This window comes from Drosophila miranda, chromosome XL (assembly GCF_003369915.1).
Source record: "Drosophila miranda strain MSH22 chromosome XL, D.miranda_PacBio2.1, whole genome shotgun sequence".
Classification (NCBI taxonomy): Eukaryota; Metazoa; Arthropoda; class Insecta; order Diptera; family Drosophilidae; genus Drosophila; species Drosophila miranda.
In genome coordinates, this window is record NC_046673.1 from 17,290,771 (window position 1) to 17,315,872 (window position 25,102).

Genomic DNA, 25,102 nt, shown 5'->3' on the forward strand with positions numbered 1-25,102 from the left:
ATACAAACAAATACTTCCCTAATGGAACGTAAATTGCTCAAATTGTTTGGTATCTTTAGCATTTTGGTATTATTTTTAGTATTTTCTTGGTAAAGTTTAGAATTGTTTGATGTGCGTATGCTTTAGCTTACCGTTTTCTTCCTTTTATCATAGACTATATAATATTTATCTGTTGGATCCAATGTAGATCTCTAATCTTCTGTATCGCATCTAGTATCGTGATGTTCCCAAACACTTTTATATGGTTTGTGTCTTATATTGTGTCATATTTCACACGGTCTCAAATAAATAACAAAGCTATCCTTGATACCATCTCTACTGCTGCTATAAAGAAACTTTGCTAAGGTCTCGTTACTCGTTACTCTATTCGGCTATTAGTTATGTATCTATGTACTGCAAATATTCCAAATATACTCCAATATTCCCTCGACTCCCCTCTTTCTATATCGTTGCGGTTTTTCCATCATATTTTGTGTCCCTTGTCCTTTCGCTTAGGTTAAATTTGTTTAACGAATCCACGTCATTCGCATCACCGAGTGGAAGCTCCCTCGGGTACTATTCCCTGTGTTTCTCCATTCTTTGGGAAGCAAGTTCCTTAATTAATAGTAAAATTTCTCGCTGTGTAGGGGGGGTATGTTTTGTGTGTGTTTTCTGTCAATTCTTTTGGTGTCAGATTTCAATTTTGTTTCGTTCATTTTCAATGCGTATCGTTTTGCTTTGAGGCACAACCACAGCGGCAGTGGCAACAACATCAAAATAGGCATTTGGCGGCATTTTTACAAAAGCCACCGCCATCGCCGTTTCCACTGCCACTGCTGCAAGCGGCAAGCGGCAAGCTGAAGCTCTGTTGCAAGTTTATTAATTCAGCAACAACTTTGCAACTGTTTTGAGTCAGCATCAAGCATCGGCGGCGGCGGCAACAACAGCAAATTGTCATCCCCCGCGGCTTGTTTTTCCCATGTGAAATTTACATTTTCATATGCTGACGCTGACGCTGCCTCTGCCTCTGCTGCTGTTGCTGTTGCACGTTGCAGCTTGGGTCTCCACACCTTTTGGCGGCTGGAGCAGCAGCATTTTGGCCATTGTGTTGATTTATGTTCACATTTTGTGGTCATTTCTCTTTGCAGCCTAACTGCAGCGGCAGCGGCGCACCGAACGAAAATGTGACAGCCTTTAGCCAAATCAGCCAACGGAATATGCATCTATATGTGGCATGCATCCACACACAAATGCTAACCGTAGATGTGTATAAACTGTTTCTGTTTCGGGGAACGGGAGACTTGCTATTTAAGGCATTTTTTTACCTGCTTCTTTGAGTCGAAATAATCTCAATTGCTAATTGAAGTCGACGCTCGCCGAACAAAAAAACAAAAAGCGAAACTCACCTGCAACGAAAAAAGAGAAAGGAAGGCAAAAGATTCAAATATTAATTGGGGGTGTATAAAATATTACATACTAGTATATACAAATATTGACATTCAAACATAGGAAAATCATGGAAAGGTTTCGTGGGTCTCCAAAGGAGGTTATTCTTAGGGAAAAAGTGGGAAACAGTTTTATTGAATCCTAATTATAGATTTATGGGAATTTAATTTAATTTTAATGTAAATGTAATTAATGTTTTAATGTAAAGTGGTATTTAAATAACACACTGTTGGTATATTTTGGTACCAATCTGTTGGTATTTCAGTACAAAGCGGTTGGAAAACAGCAAATCATCGTTGTGTACTTTTATACCATACTTTTAGTATTTTAATACCAAACTGTTGGTATTTTTTGGTAATGCTACTCACTTAGTATTTGAATACCACACTTATGGTATTTTAATACCACTATTTTGATACCATTCTCTTGAATGTTGTGGTATTTTAATCTCTTGTATGTTATTTTAAAAGACTTTGTCGGCATATGTTGGTATTTTTGTGGTATTTTAGCCTGATTTTTGTTGTTCCCCAAATCCGAATGGGAGGAGAGGGGAAAAATGTTCGATTTACCCTTATAAATATTTCTTGAACCCCCCTAAATGTGTCTTCTTCCGTTTCGTATTCCCTTAAATAGTCAAGCAGACTTTCGGTCACTTTTTGTGGTTGGGGGATAGGATTAGCAATCAGCACCTTTCGCATGACCCCAATAAGGCATCATCTCTTGGTATTTTGGTCTCGCTCCGTTCGCTCTGGAAAAGTCAAAAGTTATGGGTTTCATTAAGCCGCCGTCGCTGTATTGCGGCTGTGGCTGTGGTTGTTGTCGTCGGCGTTCGCATTCGCATTCGATAGATAGATAAAGAGTGACCCATACAACACCGTGCAACAGGAGGCGAGGCACAGAGGCATGGACGTAGGTCTAGGACCAGACCCAGACATTAGCACACACCCGCTAATCTAAGCACATAACTTTTTGTGGCAGGAGTGTGTGAAGGCGAACCACAAATGCGGAAGCACTTTCTAAAGATGCAGGCAACTCTGCAAGCGCTGCTGCTGCACTTATCGGGGTGCCCCCAAAAAAAGAGAGAGAGAGACAGAGAGAGAGAGAGAAATAGTTAAGGCCTAATCGAAAATGCTCATCGTTCTGAAACGCGGAAAATTCGATTAAAGGCAAAGACCCAGAGACGACCAGCGTGCCAGGGTACAAAAAAATGCAATTAGAGGGTGGGTTGTGGGATGCGTTATTAATGTGTGCGGATCTCGTACAGAAACGAGCTCAAAAATATTGATGCTATATGCTATATACATATGTATATACTCTATATAATTGGTTCAGGCATGCGGAAGCGAAAAAGCGCCAAAAGCCAGCGAAAAAATGTGTAAAAAAATTAAAAAAAAAATATATAATAAAACACAAAAATGCAAGAAAAATGTACGCAAAGATGCGACGAAGTATGAATACTCTTTTTTGTTAGCTGTGGCAACACTCTAGAGGTACGGGGATGCCAGACTGTGCAGCGTTGCCACCTGGCATATATAATGCTGTTAAATCCCAGAGATAGATATACCGTTTAGTCTTTTGAATAGCATCGAATCGATTGAAAACGTTCGAAAGATCATCTTTAAGGTATTGCAAATTAAATTTTAATCATTCGTGGTATCCAAGCGTTCTAGTCACTCGATTCGAGTGATTACTATACTTGAGTCAGATGGCATTTTATTCGAGAGAACGAGAGTCGGACATCCTGCCTTCTGATCGATCATGGAATGCTTGTAGCCCCGCCATGGCTAGGGTATACGAATCGGTAGCCAAGGCATCGGCAAGGAGCTACTTTCGAGGCCAGGCTGCACTCGTATCCAGGCTCTATATTAGATTTCCAAGTGGGAGGTGTTCACGCACACACACACGGCCATGGGGTGGGGGGCTTTCACGCACACACACACAGCATCCTATGGGTGGGGACTGGGGCCTAACAAGCCTGGCCCCAACGCCGTCTTGGCCGTCTCAGTCTTGTGTTAAATGAAAACGCATTAAAGCTCAGCGAGCGTTTGCAGTGGGCGTGTGCCTATGCTGCCTCAGCTTGAGGGGGGGCGTGCCGGGTTGGTGGGGCAGTGGGGTGGCAACTGCCGCAGCAGCAGCAGCAGCAGGCAGGCAGGCAGGCAGCCGGAGCAGCAGCAGCAGTGGGTGTGCCGCAAATGGCAAACGGTGCTGCCAACTCGTTTGATTTTTCTCCTTCTCTCAAGCGAATGATAAATTTTGTGAATTTCTTTTCGAATCAAAATGGAGAAAGTTGACAGAAAGACAATCAAGAAGATCGATGAGATGTATATCGTGTGTAATCGATTTATCGATCCTATTCATAAGCCGATAAATAATCGTCTAATAACAATAATCGATTATTTTATTGATACAAGTTGAATTTTCTAAATTTTGTTATGAAATCGATGACTCTTTGATAGATGGAATAATTTTGAATAAACTATCGATAAATATCGAATTATCGATAACACAAATTATATAGCAGAAATGTATTCCACTTTATACTTTGAGAAATCGATTTTATTTGATTCATTTCGATAAAAATTAAAGCCTCTTTCGATGGGTAAAACAATGAAAAATCAATTAAATTTCGTTATATATTTTCACATTTGTGCTTTTAGTCTGGAGTTTCAATCGAGTTGGCAGCCCTAATGCAGAGCCTCATGCTCTGATTGTCAATTTGCGTCCGTCGATGACGATGACGAGATGATGGCGACGGCTTTATCGTTTATTGTCAATCTCTCTTTCCTTCTCCAGGGGCCAGAGCCCGTCCTAGTCGCCGTCGTAGCCGTTGTCTAATTAGAAAAGCACGTGAGCACGCACAGCTGCGTAGTTGTCATAATTAGAGAGTATAAGCCACAAGATATGTATGCCCAAGAGATCTTGGCCCGAGATCTCTCCGAAAGAAGGCAGAAGGAAACACTCTATTCATATTGGTGTTCAATATTACCGAGACAAAGATCGCAGAATGTGAATGAGACTGAGACTGAGAATGAGGCTGCGGCTACGGCTGAGAATGAACTGGGCGACAATTTGCTAGATTGATTGAGGCGTCGTCCCCCCCCCCAGCCCAGGCACAGGCACTGCCCATGGGACTGGCACTGGGCACTGGCTCCAAAGAACGTTAAAGTGAACCGGTTCGGGCAATTAATGTCTTAAATGCGCCTGCCTGGTGTGGCATTGTTAATTAATAACACGATGAGGCTCTCTCATGGAGAACGTTCCCCCTTTGGGTCCACGACGACGACTAATTGTTAATGCAAAAATCGTTGCAAGTTAGAAAATCAATTTTTACTTTAATGATCTGACAGGTAAGTGCATATTAAAGTTGGACCGGACCATCTCTCCCCACAGATCTCTTGGCCGAGACCAGCCTTCTTTTGGTTAAGTGTTAAGTGGAGAAGAAGCCGAAGATAAAGGAAGAATATTTCAGGGAACAAATCAAGATCTGCGGTACTGAAAAAGTAGAAGTATTTCGTAAGATATTTAGCGCTGAAATCAATGTTTATAAAGGTTGTAGTGCCTTCTGTAAAAAAGGGCCTCCCTTTTGCTCCAGTGAGACCCGCACTCTCTCCCTTTTGCCACCACATCTTTGGGTTCTTTGGGCCACGCCCTCGAAAAAGAAGCAGTCACCAAGGGGCAGAAGGGGCACAAGGGGCAGTCACTGTTTCAAAGTCACAGAAACAGAAACGAAGAATTCCAAAAGAAACCGCCCAAAAAAAAAAGAAAAAAGGGGGAAAAAAAAACAAAGACGGAAAGATACAAAGTGCAACCGCAGGCCCCAAAAGCAAATAGTGTGTGGAGTGGGCGTGGCCGCAAAATCGGACGAAGCCACAGTTGTTGCAAGTTGCTGTTGCTGTGTGTGGCGGCGCCTGGCAAATGCACAAGGCCAAAAGACTATAATTAAGCCATGCCCCCAGAGGGGTCCAAGCACACAGACCTGCCGCAACATGTGGCCAAAACAGGGGGAGGGGAGGGGGCAGGGGGTCGGCCGCCAAGCGACAACTTCCTTCTAACCTACAAAAAGCGAAAAAAATCAACTTTTAAATAAACTTTTATGCAAAATACTAAACAATATCCGTTGTGCGTTGTCAACGAATGACATGAAATTGGCAAACGTGGAGCAGCAGCGGAGGAGCACATTTCCGTTTCAAGCAATTTCCGCGAGAGGTCTCTCCCCCTGCCCCTGCCCCTGCCCCACTCTCTCTCTCTCTCTCTCTCTCTCTATCCAGGTCTCTCGAGTGCTATTTGATTGGTAAGCAATTTACGCAGTCGACAGGCAACGTGCCACAGCCACAGCGACTGTCGAAAGTAACATTCAGCAACAGCATCGGAGAGACCGAAACCAGAGAAACCCAGCAAAAAAAAAAAACCCAGAAATGGCTAAGGCTAGAACAAAAAAATGTAGTTGCAACATCTCTCGACCCTGACCCGCAGCAACATGTTGTGTTGCATGTTGCCCGGTCTGCCCCTGCCCCCGCCCCCACCCCTGTAATACTCTCATGAAGTAAGTTCCACAACAAAAAGGAAAGCTTGGCGTCAATTTGAACGCATGTATCCTTTCGCTTAGGGGAACATTTTGGAAGCCTTTGGAATATGGTTTCGGTTCTTGAGAATTGAATGTTATTTTCAATGTTTACTGGTGATTGCAACCGCTGTTAAGATACATGCCACAGATGTATCTTGTATCTGACATCTTGCATCTTGTAGAGCATCCTTGAATCGTTGCGGCTCTGGACGGGGCAGTGGCAGAGCCATCGCTCTTGATCGTTTGCATCTTTCTTGTTTGATCTTGTACGCATCAAAATGTTGATGCCCCATGATGGGGCAGGCAGCCAGGCAGCCGGGCAGAGGCACATCCGTTCGCCTTTTGCTGATTTGTATATCTAATTTTCATAATCTTGCAGGCACATTCGCCATGCCACAAGCCGCAATGTCAGCCAGAAAGGAAATCCAGTCAGTGCGCCTCTACAGCCTCTCTCTTGCTTGCCTCATTTGAATGTGTGTGTGTGTGTGTAGTGGGGTGTCCGGCGGCGGCACGTTTAGCAACGCATGTCAACGCAACAGAAGTTGCAACAGGAACAGCAGCAACATGAGGCAGCCACAGCAACATAATCATTGCGAGAGAGAGGAGTTCTTTTGTAATTAACACAGAATCCGCTTCCGGCAACAAGAGGCAACAACAGACACACAGACGCAGCGAGTGATGTGCAACAAGTGCGTGCCACAAGCTATAGAGAGACTGAGAGACAAGTGCAACATGTGTTCCATGTGTCCCCCATCGTCTAGCGGGTGGGCCGAGGCCGATACCGATGCCAATGCCAATGCCGATGCCGGGGCCGAGGCCCGAGAGGCGACATCTTCTGTAGCCTGCTGGCGGCCATGCACCTGAGCGAGATCCATGCAGCGTGCCACAAAAGCTGTGGCAGCGGCAGCGCCAGCAGGAGAATGACGAATGACAAGACATGCACAAGGGGCAGGGGGCACACAGGAGGAGGCAGATTATGCAAAAAGGAGAGGCGACACAGGAGACACTGGAGACAAAAGCCCGGGCCAAGAGACGTTGACAGTTTAGGCCTGGTCGTGGCCAAGATGTCACTTTTCATTAGGCAGCTGCTGCAGCGGCCGCTGCTGCTGGGTTGTGGCATGATGCATGGGCATGGGGCACCTGTTTTTCTGTGGCGGCCTTTTAGATTAGTCGCCTGTAATTAGTTAATAACATGGCAAGGCATGTCTAAATTGCTGCGCGCGACATCAAGTTGCACGTTGCACGGTTGCATTTTGATTGATGTTGCTGCCGGGCAACACAGCAGCAACAGCAGCAGCAGCAGCAGCAGCAGCAGCAGCAGCAGCAGCAGCAACCTGCAACAAGAGAGCTCTCAATAAAGCTGGAACAATGTTATGCATATATTTAATTGATAAGTTTTTAGCACATGATAAATTTTAATACTGTGGTGTGTGTGGCAGCAGCAACAGCAACAGCAGCAGCAGCAACGGCAGAAACTGTTGCCACAACATACAGCAACCTGCAACAGCAGCAACAGCCACAGAGAGCCAGCATATAAGCCGACATAAATCCATTAAAGCCGCACAAATTCCAAGTAAATTAAAAGCAGTTAAACTCAATTGATTTTGAGACGCAGCAACAACAGCAGCAACAACTTGCCACAGCACGAGGAGCCGCAACAACACCTCTCTTTGGGGCAACAATAAAAATAAACAACGGCTGCAACAATCCCAAAAAAATGCGAGACAGAGAGAGAGAGAGAGACAGCGAGAGGGTGAGAGTGAAAAAGGCCGAAGCTTTTAATACACTTTGAGGCAAGTCCCAAAGAGCTTTGTGCCACGAGACTCCTCCGTCTCTGGTGTGGTAGAGGCTACCCTTGCTGGCCAAAAGGGTATAAGGAGAACACAGAAATTGAAGCTGAAAGCTGAGACCCCGCAACAGCAGCAGTGGCAGTGGCAGCAGCAGCAGTGGCAGTGGCAGCAGGCCAGAGGCCTCGGCTCAATAAATTTTTATCGCTTCCATCTGTATCTGTATCTGTGTATCTGTGTATCTGTGTGCGGCTGTGCCACATGAGTGTGGGCCAAGTGAGGAATGCTGAAACAAGAGCAACAACAGCAACAAGAGGCAGGCAACAGGCTAACGACAACCGACAACAGAAGCCGCATTCAAGGCGTTGTACAAACACATACATAACAACAACAACAACAACAACAACAACAACATGCAGCAGCAACATCCAGCAGCAGAGGAGGAAACATCCAGCAGCAGGAGGTGCAACATTTACTAGACATTTTTGGAGAATTCACCAAAAAATCACACACCCAAAAAAAAAGAGGAAACGAAGAGTCCCCCCCAAAAAAAAACAGGAAGAGAGACAGAGAGAAACAATGGCAACCACATGTGGCATATGCCACGCCACTAAGCCCTGGACTCTTCTGCTGTTTTTTTGTTTTTGTGGCAACAAGGATTCGGCCAGAGCCAAACTCTTGCAACAAATTGCTTTGATTAAGCTGTGAGGGCGTTGAGGGCAGAGCTTAACTGAATGAGTGGATGAGTGGACAGAAGGGAGAGGGAGAGAGGGGAACACACACCCACAGCAGGCTTAAGGAGAGAGAGAGAGGATGTTGCAGGATCATCAGCCGATGGCAAGCGTATGCAACATTCCGATTCTGATGATTATTATTATTATGTTCCATGCCATTGTTCCATTTTGTTGCTCCATTCCAGTGTTCCAAAAAGCGCATCAGTTGAAATATTCCTTGAATGTCTGTATCTTGACACAAAGATACTGTATCTTTGGCAAACAAAGGTTCCTCTAAGCGAAAGGACACATTTTCCAGGCCAAAAACTCTTTCCAATCTTCCCATCCAATACCGCATCATTTGTTTATTTGGTTCGATCTCTTAGCCGCCTCTTAGGCCTTCATCATCTTCTTGGGCTCGGTCTCTGGCCGCTGGCGGCAGAGTGTTGTTGCAACGCCCACGCATCGCACTCGCACTGGCACTCCACTTCTGCCCCATTCGGCCGCTGAGGCGACGGCGATGGCGAAGGCAAGGCACAGCCTTTGCCATTTAACTGACCCAAACAGCAACTGCAAATGCAACAGCAACAGGGAACTGCAACTGCGAATGTGAGGAGGCTGCTGCCTGCCGCCTGCTGCCTGCCACTTGTGCAACAAAAACTTTCTCTGGCCAAGAATGTGTGTGCAGCTGCAACAGCAAATGCTTTAGGCCCAGAGAGAGGAGAAATACTCGGCTTAGATAGTCTCAAAAAAAAGTCTTCCGTCTTCTGCTTGCCGTAGTCCAGTTTCCCAGTCCCTCCTTCCCCCCCTCGCTAGAGTCTCTCATTCGTACAGGCGGAGACTGGTGGCAGAAGCAGGGGAGTGGGTACGGGTACAGCACCCGCCGCGTGTCGATTGAAAATTTATGATCACAATTTTGGTTAATGCATTTTCGTGTTTGTGCCATGATTACCAAATGTTATTCACGCTCCACTGACTCTCTACTCCAACTCGCATCTAGAGGATACGTCGTCTCTCTCTCTCTCTCTCTCTGTGTGTGTGTGTGTAGTGGCAGCAAATGTGCAACACATATGTGTGCGTGTGTGTGTGTGTGTGCATCTGGTCAGCAATCAATGCCAAAATGGCGCGGGCGCATTGCGACTCTGTTTACGGTTAACTAAACATTCCAAACGCTCCAAAACGACAAGAAACGTGCAACGCAAAGTCCCAGTCCGATTCGCAGTCCCAGTGGCAGTCTTGGACTCTCTGCCACCCCACTCTGTGGCGGCTACCTCGCAGTCCTCGCTAATAAGTAGCCAGGGTTGTCAACGCTCGCTGGAAAGGGCTAGGGCTGTCTCCATCCAACGTTCAAACTGATTTTCTGCTGGCAAACGTTCAGTAAAACTCCTCCCGCAAGTGCTTTCAGTAGCCTTTCGCTTAGGGGACATTTCTCGACGCCAAACAGGCGACAACTCTGGTCGGAGAGAAACCATTTCGGTGGCTTGTACTGCTGTTGCTGCTGCTGCTTTTGTGGCAGCTGCTGTAAACACATTTTTTGTCGTTTGTCTACGTTGCATTTCCGTTTTGTTGTTGCTCCCATTTTTGGGGTTAGGCGTAGGATTGCCACAAAAACTGAGAGAGAGAGAGAGAGAGAGACACAGACACGGTCAAGAGAGAAGAGAGCTAATGTGTCTTGTAATTTGCATGGCCATTTGTGAAAAAAGTGAAAAGCGCATTCGCATTCGCATTTTGTTTTTGTTTTCTGGGAGCATTATAGTATTTTTTTTTTTCCTTACTCGCATGTGGCATTGGTGGCACGGCGGTGTGGCGACTGTTTTTCCTGCGTAAATTATGCGGCATTTTTACCGTTTTCACTCTGTTGGTGGAAAACAGTAGCACTTACAAGCTCCTTTTATGGCCAGGCTCTGACCAAAAGCGGCTGGCGGGTTGGCCGGTTGGCGCTTTTCGCATTCAAAATAGCCCCCCAAAAAAAAAAACCAAAAAAAAAACAGAGCCCCCCAAAAAGTGATGCCAAGAAAATGAGAGACTTTTTATGGTTATGATTGCGTTGTGTGTGCGAATGCTAAATATGCTAGGGAAATGCCACAGGGAAATGCCAAATGGAGGGGGGGGGGCTCCCTCTCAAAAGACTCCTCGATTTGGACACGTGGGCGTATGGGCAAATGCTGCAAGGAGTTTCTGCTTTCACACACAATTAGCGTGTGTGTTGCTGCCTTTTTTTTCCCCCTGTGCTGCACATCTTTGCTGTGTGTGGGTGTTGCAGCTTGCAGACCCTCTCTCATGCAGCACTCGTGTAGTGCTACTCCTCCTCCTCCTCCTTCGCACAAATGGGAAAAAGCTGCATCGCCATGTCCATGAATCATGCCTAGACTTAAGTCTATTGTTGCTGCTGTGTTGCTCTTGTCGTTGACACAATCAACAGCGGCAGCAGCAGTGGCAGCTACTCCTGCAACTGCAACTGCAACTTGCAATTGATTTGGCCAACATACGGGGCTGCTGATTGCCAGTCTCTGACTTGGTTTCTTTTGACTAATGATACAAACGACAACAGCATCAGCAGCAACAGCAGCAGCAGCAGCAACAGGAGCAACATTTGTGCCAACAACTGTTGCAGCAACACAAACAACAGCAGCAACAACAACATGTTGTTGACACGCGCGCATCGTTAGCAAAATGCAATACCCAAGCCCCCAAACTGATGCCAGATTCTCAGACAGCACTAATAAATGTACAGAAGAAATCGTCCTACTACTCGTAGAAAGTAATCGATTTTTCGATAGATTATCGATTAAGTTTGAAACAAATTAAATTATTTTAGCCTTGTTTCATCGCTGAGAGCAGGAAGATCAGAGAGATCGCTGAAAGATCTATATTAATCAATGGACTTCGATTTATCAGCGATTTTAAAGCATATATCGATGATAAGCCACATTAATCGATAGAACAAATGCACTGCTGTGTAGGAAAATTAATTCTGGGACTCCTTTGCTTCGATCCACGATCTGTTTCATTATATATATGTCATCTATTCGTTTTCTTTCAGTGTATGATTCGGTTTTACGCGTAGGTGTCAACTCTCGCTGGAATGGGAATGGAAACACATTTCTCAGAGAGACGTTTCCCAGTCATTGTTAGTGCTTGTTCTTTTTATTTTTGTGTGGCTGCTTCTTGGGAATGTGGCATGCACTTGAAATATTTCTTTCTTTATTTCTTTCGTTTGTGTCTGCCACATGCTGCTGCTGCTGCTGGCTGCTGGCTGCTATTATTCTTATCAATTGTGGTGCAGCTGCTGCAAGTTGCTTTGTGGCTGATGAGAGACTCAAGGTATTAGTTTTATGATTTCAAAGATATTGTTATTTTTGCTTGGGAAAAATATTCATTTCAGACTCTTAGAGAAAGTCCTCTACAGTGTCCTGTACAGCATCCTGTAGCATTGATAGAGAACGCCTTTGGGGGCGTTTAATTATCCTTTTCAGGGCTTTTGGTTTAACTTTAACAAAATGTTCCCATAAGCGAACGGCTACAGATCGTCTTAGATCCCGTTTAACTGGAGCCCCCAAAATGTTTTTCAGTTGTTGCCGCTGCCGCCAAAAGGCTATTAAAATTGTTGCAGCTCTCGCAATAAACACAAATCTCTGCGGCAATCACATGAGGCGGCGGCGGCGTCGGCGGAATCGGCGGCCGGGAGGCAACACCAGCAACACCTGTTGCCGCTCAATATCAAAAGAGCACGTGACCAGCAACATGTTGAGCAGGGAACAAGGAACAGCAGCCGCAGCAGCAGCACAGTCCCCTTGTAATATCATTCATCAATTCACAAACAGAGAGGAGAGGCAGCAGAAGCAGCCGAAACAGGAGTAGCGGGCACGATTCTGATTCCGATGCCGATTGCCAGGTTAACAAACGATAAATCGATGAGCCAAAAGGGCAAACAGGTGTCTGGTCCACCAACGAGGAAAAAAAGCATGGATGGAGAGGGCGGGGATAGAAGGGAGGCCCCGTTGTAGGACCCATTCTTACAGGTTCCCTTTCCAGCTTCCGTTGTTGGTTTTTGGGTCTGTAGGGCAGCCACAGGGCCATAAAAAAAACAATCAGAAAAAGAAGAAAAAGAAGAAAACAAGGAAGAGAATTCTTAGCTTTAAAAAGCCGGTTGCATCATACCCTTTAAACCGGCACTTTTATGAGTAGAACATTTTGGATTGTGATAGGAAGTATGACAAATGGGAAAATGGCAAAATTTGATTTGAAATTATAAAAATATCATGGGTTGAAAAGTCATCATTTAAGCAAGGAAGAGCGAGGGAGAGAGAGCAGAGATGTGCAATGCAAGCAAACTTATCAGAACGCAAACAAAGAGAGAGGGAGAGAGGAGTGCAGCCCAGTGAGTAAGGGCAAAGAAGTAGCGACACAACAACAAAAAGCGTTGCGCGCGTGTAACCTTGAGATAATTTAATCGTTTCTGTTTGAGAGCAGGCACACACACACACACACACACAGAGGATGCACACAAGTGCATGCCGATGATGCTGAGATCAGAGCCAAAAAGCCACAACAAACAATTGAAAGCATTTAGCAAACGAGAGCAACAGAGACGGGGTGACAACAGAGCAAAAGAAGAGCAACGGGAATCGACAATCAGCATAAATGCAGTCAGCGTAAGCCGAGGCAGAGCCACACGAGGAATCCTAATGGAATGAGATTTTCCTTGCAGTCAGCGTTGGCGGAGGATCAGGCGGGCAGAACAGAGAGCAGAGCCCACCGAAGGCACAGAAGCCGAACGAAAACGAATGCAGTCAGCGCAAGCGAGAGAGCAGAGCAGAGCAGAGCAGAGCAGAGCAGAGCAGAGGTAATGCCCATACGAATAAAACGTTATGATCCCAAGGCAGAGGGCAGAGGCAGAGGGCAGATACCATAAGGAATCTGAATAAAGTCGGCGGCAGCAACCGGAAGAGGAATCAAGAAGAAGAAAACACAGATCCCAGCTTACAAGAAGGTTCACAAAAATACAGATACCGATTTTTGTTTAAAAATCATAGATTCCTCAGCATCGTGGAGTAGAATGGCTTCATACCGCTCGCCTCCCCGCTCTCCTTTCGAGAGAGAGAGACAGAGAGCGAGTACAGCCCAGAGTGTTTGACTGTAGTGTAAATAAAAGCAGAGACCGAAGCAGAAGCAGAAGAGGAGACACAATTGCATTGAAAAAACTTTTGAATAAAATCGATGCTTCCTAATCTTCTGCCGTGTCGACGCTTCGACTCGTCTCTCTCTCTCTTTTTGAGCATGTGCAAACAGAAGGGAAGTTCTCCTTCTTCTCCTCCTGCTGCTTGATCATCATCATCATTCCATCCTCTTCAGAGAAGTCGCCACAGAAATGAACTTTAGAATATGCTAAAAGAGGAAAGGTGCGGTGGAGAGGGAGGGAGAGATCACCTCTCCGGAGCATCATCATCAGCAAACACTGATAAATTATTTGACAGATTATATTTGCGTTGAACTTTGGGCCGTGCCAAGACGCCGTCGACAGCAGGAGCAGCAGCAGCAGAAGCAGCAGCGTAGTCAGAAGGCGATACCGAATGTTTGGATACCCTGTTTTCGATTCCTTTGTAATGTTTAATGGGAATACCCGTATTAATATTCACAAACAAAAGAGAGGGTCCCACATTTGATAAAAACTAGCATAGGCAGCCCCTCCCAATGGGTATCCAGAAAAGAGAACACATGCTAAAGGAGAATCGGACGATTGAATGGAGTGGTAGTCAGAGGAGAGAGGCTGAAAGAGCAGTGCAACTCTGTGCAACTGCAGTCCCAACGAAAGAGAGAAAGCTTTCAGAGCGCGCGCAGCCGTTGCTGGTTTTATTTTTTTATTTTTTACTATTTTTTTTTTTTTTGCCGTTGCCCGTTGCTCTAACAAATGAGCGTCATGTCTTTGCCCGTCGCAAAACAAATCTGAGCAATTTTTTATGATAAATAACACCCCTGGAGAGGGGGAGGGCGGGAGACGCACAGCAAAAGACTGTTATATTTAGTGTAGGCCCCGCAGGCCGTTAACGGAGAGCGAAAGAGCGGGCAGGCAGAGAGGCTTGTGCAAACAAACAAATCGCTGTAGATTTATTTTAGTGCAAAAGCCTTAACACACTAAATTGCTCAGGCATGCGTGGGTTAACCATTCAGCTTAGGCAATGCAACGTTAGAGGGAGATAGCTTCTATTCGAAGAGTGAGAGAGTAAGAAAGAGGGAGTGCAATAGAGAGAGAGAGAGGTGGCGTGTGTGTGTGTGTGTGTGTCTGCACCCATCGATGTGGCGATGAAAAATGTTGCCTTTCAACGCGGTAATTAAAAGATGAATCGTCCTCTCAGAGTCTCCTCTATCTCTGTGGGCACACACAGTCGTCTCTCCTCTCTCTCTCTCTCTCTCTCTCTCTCTTGCTCTCCCTCTCTCATTGAAGTTTGGTTACAAATTATGCTTCATTAACTGAGATAACGCCCCAGATCAAGGCAAGAACAAAAAATACATAGAAATGTACAAACATACATATTTTTCCTATATGATTGATTAATGCTTTTAACATGTCCAGTACCCAAATTGGATTGCAATAGAACGGAATGGTAATGGAATGTACGAGTGTGCGAGTGTATGTGTGTGTGTGCGTGTGCCTTTCACTGAGACGATTTAACGGTGAGAGTTTAACTGAGAATATTGCAAATTTAATTGCCAGAGATTTTTTTCTCTCATTTTCTTCGGCCATAAATAAATATATGTCTATTCGCTTAGAGTAAATTTGAACAGTAAACCAGTGGAACTAGTGGAACACGGAATATTTTGTATTCTTCTCAAATCAATTCCTGTGACCAGAATTTTCATTGTAAACGGTACATATATCGTCCCCCTGGAACTGACCTAAAAAACAATGGTGATCCCCTGATTGACACAACGAAACCGGAACAACCCTTTTTGGAACAGATGCCACACCTACGAGACAGGGGTACAACTTTCACTTGCAATTTGGGGAAACCAACTGTAAACTTAACGGTTATCTATGGATCTCTTGCTGCACTTCCGGCTGATTAATTGATCTCACGGTCGAAAGGGGAACAAAGGGTTAAGAACCTAACGGTCACCTTTCATTGTACAGTTAGGTAAAAGCTGTCTGCTCTCTTGAGTGTCACGCGCCAACAAACTTTCACTAGCCGCGGGAGACACAAAGAGAGAGAGAGAGAGAGAGACGGAGGGACAAAAGGGTTGCAGCACCCCTAAAAGTTGATCTGGAGGATCGATATATAAACAAATTTCCAGGCCAGCCTCAAACTGATAGAAATCTTCAGTTAAGAAAATTTGGGTCAACAAAACGAAACGACAAACAGCTGCCAAGGGCAATGAAATGAATGGAGAGGTCTCAAGACAAGGAAGGGTTCCCGTTCTCCCGTTGCCCGCCGTTTGGGCCATAAAAAGCCGAAACGAAACAGAAGTCAGCAGGTAACATCGAAACATAATGAAAGGAGCGCTCTCGGAGGAGGAAGACTGCAACTCCTGCCCCTGCCCCTGCCGCAGCCACTGGCCATTATCATCGTTTTTTTTTTTTTGTAATTTTAAGTTGAAATTTATTTTTGGCACGCGCGAATTTCAAAGAACACTTTTGCAGCTGTCTAAAAAAAAGAGAGAAGATAACCGAAAACAGAAATTGATGGGCAAACCACATAGGGGGGAATTAATAAACTTTTTTCATGAGTTCAGTTGTTAGGACTACGATCGTAGGGATCTATGATATGCGCATCAATCGATCATTAAATCTCTTCTTAATCCATCGCTCACTCACACTTCCTCTCTCTTTTACAGAGTGGCTTAGCAGCAAAGAGTCGCGTTAGATCCCATTAGAGATAGGGAAAGAGAAGTGTAACGGAGATGCAGAGCAGAATTAGCTCTATCTCTCACTCTCTATCCCAGTGTGGCTTAGCATTTCGGTATATTTATTTGGAATTTCATAGTAAAATGTTCGTTGCATTCGTAAGGCATTTCTCCGTTCACTTATGGACAACTATTACAACGAATCAACACTCAGGAGTCACACGAATGAATCACGAAGTACAGTCTCGTCGAAGCGTCAGCTAATGTCGTTTTTCTTTCTCAATCTCAGGCTTACCCAAATTACACGTTCAATTAGAGCTACTACTCGTCGGACTAGTGCGACCACGTTGCAAAACTCACCTGCAATGAAATGAAAAGAGGAAAGAAGTTAATTTCAGTTCGGAGGCAAAAGATGAAGAGATGGCAACTCTTATTAATAGACAATCAATCAGGCGGTGCCCCACAAAAGCGGCCGACAGCACCATTGTAACTCTACCGACTGCGAGATTTCTGAACCATCATCTATGGGGCTGGGCAAATAATGGCCTGGACTATGGACCCTAACCACATGTGCTGGTGTTGGGGGAATGGTCGGGCCTGCTCTGCAATTAAGCGGCAATTCAATTCAGAATCGGAATCGGAATCAAAATGGGAATAGGATTGGGAGAATGCCAGCCCAAGATATATAATGGCAACCGATGGTGCGGAGTCAAGTGCAAACACTTGCGCGACCTGTCAGAGCCCGCCCCCCTCCCGAGCCCCTGTGCAACACAATGGCCTTCTCCTCTCTCTCTCTCTCTCTCTCTCTCACTCTCCCATTCTGCAAAAATTGATTAAACCCATTCATAATGACAGCCACAGAACAGCGTTCTAGAACTGGCGGCAACTTCGATTTTGCTGGAGCGGGGAGTTCTGACCTTGCGAGTGGTGCTAATAAAAAGCGATTGTGGCAAATTTCCAGATCAATTCGAAGGGGGACTTCTACACAAGAGCGGAGAAATAGTACCTACTGCTAAGCCACACTGTGAAAGGGAAGGAAGACTCTCTCAGAGTCAGGGATATCCTCACACTTCACGATTTTTGGTATAAAAAAAAGTGTGAGAAACTGCCAAAAGAGGGAGACGTGCCCCAAGAGCGTGTGAATGAATGGGTTTGGGGTGTGTGTAAGAGATATGATCCACATTCAATTAAAGAACGCGTGTCGCATGGTCTCCACCAAAAACAAGTCAACAGCCATTTCTATGTGGTACAATAAAGTGCCTTCAGCTGCATTTCATTTTATTTATTGTACAAATGCAATTACAACGAAAAGAGCGATAGAGTGAGTGATAAAGGCAAAGAGAAGAAAGAGAGAGGGCTAAAAAGCTAACAAACAAACAACAAACACGAAGAGCGTTGACGGGCAACGCCGTCGCTGCCAACACGGGGACCATGCGATGACGATGACAACACAGACACCATTTTTTTTTTGCTCCGCCCACTTTCCCACACCCATTTTAAGCGAATGACGAATGGGCGGTGGGAGGTGGCGGGGGGTCTGAGGGAGGGCTTCACGGGGGTTGGCAAAAAGTGCACTGAGCGGTGAAGGTAAGCGTGAATAAGCGTCGTGCAGGCGAATGGTACTAGAGTGAGATTACTAGCACTGCTCTACGAAAACAAAAACTACACAAAAAATCCACCAAAAGTGATAGTTGGAGTTTCGATTAAAAATCGTTGAAAAAAAGTGTAAAGTGGTCGATCAATATTCAATCGATATCGATAAATGATCTAGAAATAATCGAAAATAAAGTATCTCACAAGCCATAGAGAGAAAAAATTATCAATTGAAAAGAGTTCGATTACAAATGGATGTAAAAAGTTGAAATTTAACGACTAATGATCGTCCAATATCGATAAAACTCTGATAATCAATCGATTTAAGACTTAAATATGAATTGACAAGAGCTGGCTTTAAAATCGATGCAAAAATTTTAAAGTGATCGTCTAATATCGATAAAACTCTGATAATCAATCGATTTAAGACTTAAATATGAATTGACAAGAGCTGGCTTTAAAATCGATGCAAAAATTTTAAAGTGATCGATTAATGATCAATAAATCTCTTATTAACTATCGATATACCACTAACATAGTAAGAAAGTTGACATTTCGAAAGAACCTCTACAAAACCTGTTTAATCAACAAAGTCGAAAGTAAATATCGGTTCAATATCGACTAAATATCGGTTCAATATCGACTAAATATCGAGTAGTAAGCCAAATAGAACTGAATAACTGACTCATCAATGAGCAATCGAAATCATTTACCTTTGCAAACCTAAAAAGGGCTTTCTGTCAACACTTTTGCTCTAGTCTTTATTTCCCTGTCATATTGTGTGCCTTTTCCTTTTCCAAAAATTTTGCATAACCAAAAGGGAAGTACATGATCCTCCTGTTCTCCCTAAATGCGAAAGAGATTGTACTGCAAAATGATCGGCAAGAGGGGGACGACGAGGGAGATGAATGGAAAGGCGTTTGCATTTTGATGAGTCCCGTGAGTGGGAGAGGCGGCCCTCCTCATCACATCTCATGGGCGGAAGAGGGAAGGCCTGTAATTGGGAGGGGCTGGTGCCTCTCTCTCTCTCTCTCTCTCTCTCTCTCGCTTTAGGTGACGAACGTCATAGTCGCCGTAGTCAAATCGTGGGAAAATGTTTTTCCTGCTCTTGTTTTTGTTGTTGTTGTTGTTCTGGCTGCCACGTTGCGGTGTGTCTGGGTGTGTTGTTGTTGCCTTGTACGTTGCTAGCTGTGGGGGCTGATGAAAAGCTTTTTTGCCGCTCGCCGCAATTCGTTGCGCTGCATTAAGCAGAGCAGAAATACAACAACAAACAAAACCAAAAACAGTGTAAAGCACACTAACCGACTATGGAATACCATTTACATAGATCTGAGAATATTACAATATATATATACGAGTATGTAGGTGTATCATCTACGCAGATCTTAAGGAAACAAAAATTCGACAGAAATTTTAAAATTTTTCGGTTGATGAAAACTATATCCCCGAGGGGTCTACAAATGTATCGATTAATTTATCGATTTATGATTGACAAAAAAAAAACGATAAAACCCTGATATATGGATATACCACCAAAATAGTCTAAAATGTTTGAATTTTTCTTGTGATCTAAAAATTGATCGATTAATAATCGAAAACATTGATTAATCGCTTGATATGCCACTAAAATAGAGAAAAATGAAAAAGATTCCAAAGGTAATCTAATGATCTAGTGATTTATCGGTTGATGGTTCACTAATAATCGATAAATAGTTAATAAATTATTGAAAATGATCTAATTTCCAATCAGATCTATAAATATGATTGATAGATAATCGGTAAAATAGTGAAAAAGTATACCAATGGGAATCCGCGCATACCCTTGTCTCTCTCTATCTTTCTATCTCGATGTGTCTGTCTCTCTCTCTCTCTTCCTCATTCCTCTAACGATCTTGGCTTATCACACACGCATGCCCTGCTCTTCCCTCTAGCGCGCTAGGCGCTCCTCCTCCCACACTTGGACGACGACGACTAAACAGCGCACTTTGCCTCCTCGCCTTATCTCAAGACACTTCCAAAGAGACTTCCAACTTTGGCTGCTGCTGTCGCTATCGCTGCTTCTGCTGCTGTCGCTGTCGACGCCTCTGTCAGCGTTTATCGCCAAAAGCCACTTGCACATGCAATTTCCAACCAAAATGTCTAGGCTGCTGTTGAAAATTTTGTGTTTCTAATTGAATTCTGGGTAGATTTCAAATTTCAAATTTCATTCCTTTTCGGTTTTGCTTTTGTTTCTACGGCTTCTGCGAGGAGTGATAATAGCCACAGGTACAATGACTGATAAAGCCCCGAAAGCCGGCAATAATAATAATAATAAAATAAAATAAAATGAAATTTTCATTTTTGTCCACAGTTCAAGGCAGTTCTATAAGTAAACGACAGAAAGTCTGCTGCAATCAAATATCAAAGAATTCAACAATAAATACATAATATACAACATATAAGCAGAAAAATGCATTCATACATCGAATGAACACAATATATATAGTAGGGTAATCCCAGAATTTCGTTTTTCTTTTGAGATTCTTTTATTCTATAGATAGAAGATAGATTTTATTTTTTAGTTGGCTACACGGCAACAGTTATTTACTCAGAAGATTGTTTGATGTTTACTCAGGACTAGTCCTTACAATATTGGGCGGCATTGATTGGTTTAGGGTCGGGCATCACTGGTTACTAGGGGGTACTGTACCGCTGTAGAGGCTAGACTTCTATAGGTTCTACCTTTCTTATTTCTTTCAATAAATTCCACCTTGAACTTGCATCTAAATTGAGGCCATGCACACACGCACATACACACTGCGTATGCGTGATGTGCCACCCATCCGCATGACGGATGACGCATACGCCATGTGTGCCACATGCAATACGATTAGATCTTCAACTCTCGCGAGTCGCCACTCACCCTGTGTGCTGTATGCAGCAGGCAGCGTCAAAGTAAAATAATTATTATTAATAATAATAATAGTTTTGGGGCTAACAAAATATGTGCTGCACTGAAACCCGAAACAAGATTAGGGACAAGTAGATCCCGTATTATTTTTCCGAATTTTTGGCCGCTTTGCTTTCTTTACTTTTTTTTCTTTGTTTCCTTCAACTTTCATTAACAATATGTGTATATATTTATTTATTTATTTTGTTGTTGTTGTAGATATTTCGTGCGCTATGTAAATTACACAAAAACGAGCAAAAAAAAAAAAAAGTTACCGAACAAAAACAAAAACAAAAAATAAATGTTTTGGGGAATAATTTGTGGGAAATTATGAAGGGAAGAGCACGAACTGCAAGGAATTTTTGCTTTTGAACACGTAGACGCGACGCAGACGCGATGACGACGACGCCAGCAGCAGCAGCGACGCCAGCGACAGTGGGGCTGCGTTGGCTCCGATGGGGACGACAAAAACACGTGTAGCCTTGAAAAGATCGCTCCGAAACCGCAGCAGCACCACCCGAAAAGGAGGCGATGTTGCACGTTGTAGGCCTTTTCCCAGTCGGTATTTGTGGCACGAAAATGAAGACGCCCAATGGAATAATCCGTTTGAATGGCGGAAATTGATTCATTCTTCAGACTTTGCTGTGCCGTCGGTGCAGCAGCAAATGCATAAGAATGTTCACCTCTTGAATAGGAAGTGGCATATTTTTTTGGTATTTTCTAAGAAACTGTAGCTATTAAATGTCTCGTTTAACAGATGCTTTAACGCCTGCGCAGGCCCAGGAAGCGGATGTGGCTGCTGCTGCTTCTGCGGATGCAGTTCTCGGGCAAATGGGAGGGGGGTGGGGAGGGGAAAGTGGGTGCTGGAGGGGGGGGTACTGTGCGTGGCTTAGATGCGTGGCCCAAACTTCGTATGCAACGTCAGCGCTGCTGGGTGCAACAGCGACGCGAACGGCGACTGCAACGGACGGGCTCGGGCACGGGCACACGGGCAACGACGACGCACACAAATAACTAACTAACAGCGGCCGTAGTAAAATGACAACTGAAACCGCAGCAGCGAAATGAAAACGAGTAACGATAGAGAAAAAAAAGAAAAACAACACACAGAGAAGAAAAAAAATAGCAATAGCAGCAAAAGCAACAACAAAATAAATGAAATACAAATTGACGATGGGCAGCCGCAGCAGAGACGACGGCAAACGCAGCTGCAGCCAGCTCTGCGCCGGCTTGTTCTAGCCAGTGATGCCGCCGCGAAAAAGGCTAGCAAATCTGGGCAAGTTTTAGAGGGCTCGTGCCCTAGAGGCAGTTCTAATGAACTCACTTTGTTCCACATATATGGCTGGTTCAAGTTGGTAAAAGGTAATCCTCCCATCTAATATTTTAGAGAACTTTTAATCACATACCTATTCTCTTAGTATTGAGAGTATTTATTTCAAAGCTAAATGTTTTAGCTGTAATAGTTTAGCTATTTATCGCAGTGTCAGCACTGATTCTAACATTCTTTTCGCAAGCTTTTCACTTTTCGCTGCATTTGCCGCCGTAGAGATGTAGAGCGAGCAAGAGAGTAGGCACCAGCAGCACCAGCAACAGCAACAGAAACAACAGCACCAGCAGCAGCAGTGTAAGCGTAAGCGAGAGAGAGAGAGAGGTGGCATTTGGCTGCCACGCTTCGTCAGCTGTTCGGGGGCCGACGAGGCGACGTCGTGGGGTTCGTGGCTTGCCGTCGCGTCGCTTGTCGTGTGTGCGGAAGTGCAGAGCGGTTGCTGGTTGCTGGCGTCGGCGTAGCGTCGTCGGCATCGAAACGCAGCGTAAGTGCAAGGCCAAACGCGTGCGAGAGAGAGCAAGAAAAAGTCGCTAGCTAGTGAGAGGGAATGGGTGTGCGTTTGTGGGTGTGTATGTGTGCGACTGGCAAGTGTAACTGATCGCGTTAGACGTGCGAATAGAGAGAGAGCGAGAGAGGGCGAGTGAGCGCGTGTATAATATGTACAGTTCTTCCCCACTCCCCCCCGCAGCGCCCACCGCCACAGCCCGTGACCATTCCATTCCGCGAAAGCACGCGCGTGCCCTTGAAAACTTAACCCATTGGCAGCCAACGACAGCGAACGCCAATAGCAGCTGTTGCCAACACGCCCCCACCGGCAAACCCCCTCCCTCCACAAACAGTTTGCTCGCAAACAAAAGAAAGTGCACAAATTGTTGAAATTTTCTTAGCGAAATCGGCAACAAAAACCGATGCCCCGAAAAACCAGCAAAAACCATTCGAATCTCGCACGTACTCGCAAATGTTGCTTAGAGAAAACCCCGGTGCTCGGTACGTACCCACAGCCACCCCTGTACGGTACGGTTTTTATTTGTTGAGCTATTTTTCGCTATTTGTTGCGCAAAAAGAACGAACAAAAATCGCCCAAAATCGCCACAAACATCAAACGGGAAACGCGAAACGTGAAACGTGAAAGGGAATCCTTTGATACCCTTGCAGATCCATCGATCCTATGAATGATAATATACTATAAAACATTTCTTAGGAATATCTTTACTTCTTTACAAAGAAGTTATTTGGAGTCCAATCTTTTGAAATTTTGGTAGGATAGTATGGGATCTCTATAAGGACGGATCTATAGACTCCCAATGGTGCATGTATAAAGACAATTATGGAATCAGAATAGATCTGGACGAATAGTACAGATGGGGAATGCCTCAGAAAACAGTGGAAGGGGTGACAGGAGTACGCGATGTTGATTAAGTACTAAATAGATTACAAAGAAGGTATGAATAAGCCAAGATTCTAAACTCTATTTGAATGGAAGAGTGAACCAAAACACTGGAGGACAATTTTCTTCAGGAAGAGAGCTTCAAAATAATTGCCAGATATTTAAACATACCCCTTGTAAGATTGGGAGCTCTTTCATACCATGAAATTTGTAAAAATGTGAGTGCATATATATAGATATGTACATAAGCCCGGCTTTGATTATTTTCGTCGATTTACATATGTACGTGTCTCTATTCCGTGGTCATGTGTGGGTCGGCTCCGTTTCTTGATAAGGCCGGGCCGCGCCCCATCTCAAATTCGATCGAGAAAAACTATTTGAAAGTGTAAACGACAAAGACTTTATACTTATGTAAAGACATACATACATACATACTTAGTACATACATATATGTATAAATTCCTATATATCTCCGTACAGCTGTGTGTTTTGTTTGTGTATTTTATGTGCGCACGCTGCCAATTGCGAGTGGGGGGGGGGGGGGGGAGGGATACCATGTTCAAGGTCGTGCGGCGAATGCACCTAAAGCTACACCAACAACAACAAAGTCCGAGGGAGAAAGAAACGCAGGCTTCATTAGCCGAAGCTTTGGATACACTCGAAATCAATCCAATGGACACTATACACACATGATCCCATTTCGATCTGTAAATGTCCGATTTTGGCAGTGATCTGCGAAAAGCTTTAAGCTCCAGGGGTGCGATGCTCCCAACATGTGTTCAACCTTATAATACCCTTTACTGAAGTGTATAAATAAAACAAACAAGCCATTCAGTTCGTAACATACGCAAAATGTTTGAGTTCTACAAATTGCAAAAACTAGTGTAAATATATATATAACCATATATAACGGCTATATACCCACACACACATACACACACATACAGATGCGCATACAAACGAATTTGCTTGGTCGTCAATTGCAAACGCGTCGCTGCCAGCGTTAACGCCGGCGTTCGGCGTCGCTGCCATTGAATTTTCACTGTCAAGGTCGAGCGTTGTTCTGATGCGCAACGCAATGCGCAATGCGATCGCCAGACAGGGACAGAGACAGATTTACGAAAAGAGGGAGAGAGGGCGCACGCAGAGAGCGAACAGAGTGGCGTGGTGCAGTGTGCGAACGAAAACGAGAACGAGTGCACAAAAGCTGTGAGAGAATGCACACACACACACACACACACACACCCATGAGTGCCTGGCTGGCTGGCTGGCTGGCTGCTTCTTCCGCACAGTGGGTGTGGCGGGGATGGCAAAAAATGATTTCTAACTTTAAAAATAACTAAATGATATTTACATAAGAAAAATTCTGTTACAAGAATATAATTATGCTACAACGTAGGGCAGCCCAAGCTTGTTCAAAACAATAGTAGCTGCAGGGTATTCCTAGAAGATTGGACACATTTACTTCTATTATATTCCCCCAACACACACACACACACACACACACACACACGCATAGCTTTGTCCTACACAAA

General features: G+C 44.4%; 1 protein-coding gene across 4 annotated transcripts in view; it reads right to left on the bottom strand.

Moving 5' to 3' along the window:
* Positions 1-25,102, bottom strand: part of LOC108163093 (sex determination protein fruitless) — a 128,466-nt gene that overhangs the window by 68,119 nt on the left and 35,245 nt on the right. The window contains exons 1-2 of one of the 4 annotated variants that reach the window (XM_033395729.1): positions 21,762-21,885; positions 20,827-21,084 (exon numbers count right to left, since the gene is read on the bottom strand). The exons of the other annotated variants lie outside the window; for them this stretch is intronic. The gene's annotated coding sequence lies outside the window, so the exon portion shown is untranslated. Of the gene's footprint in view, positions 1-20,826; positions 21,085-21,761; positions 21,886-25,102 lie in introns of those variants that run through there. 4 annotated transcript variants of the gene reach the window in all.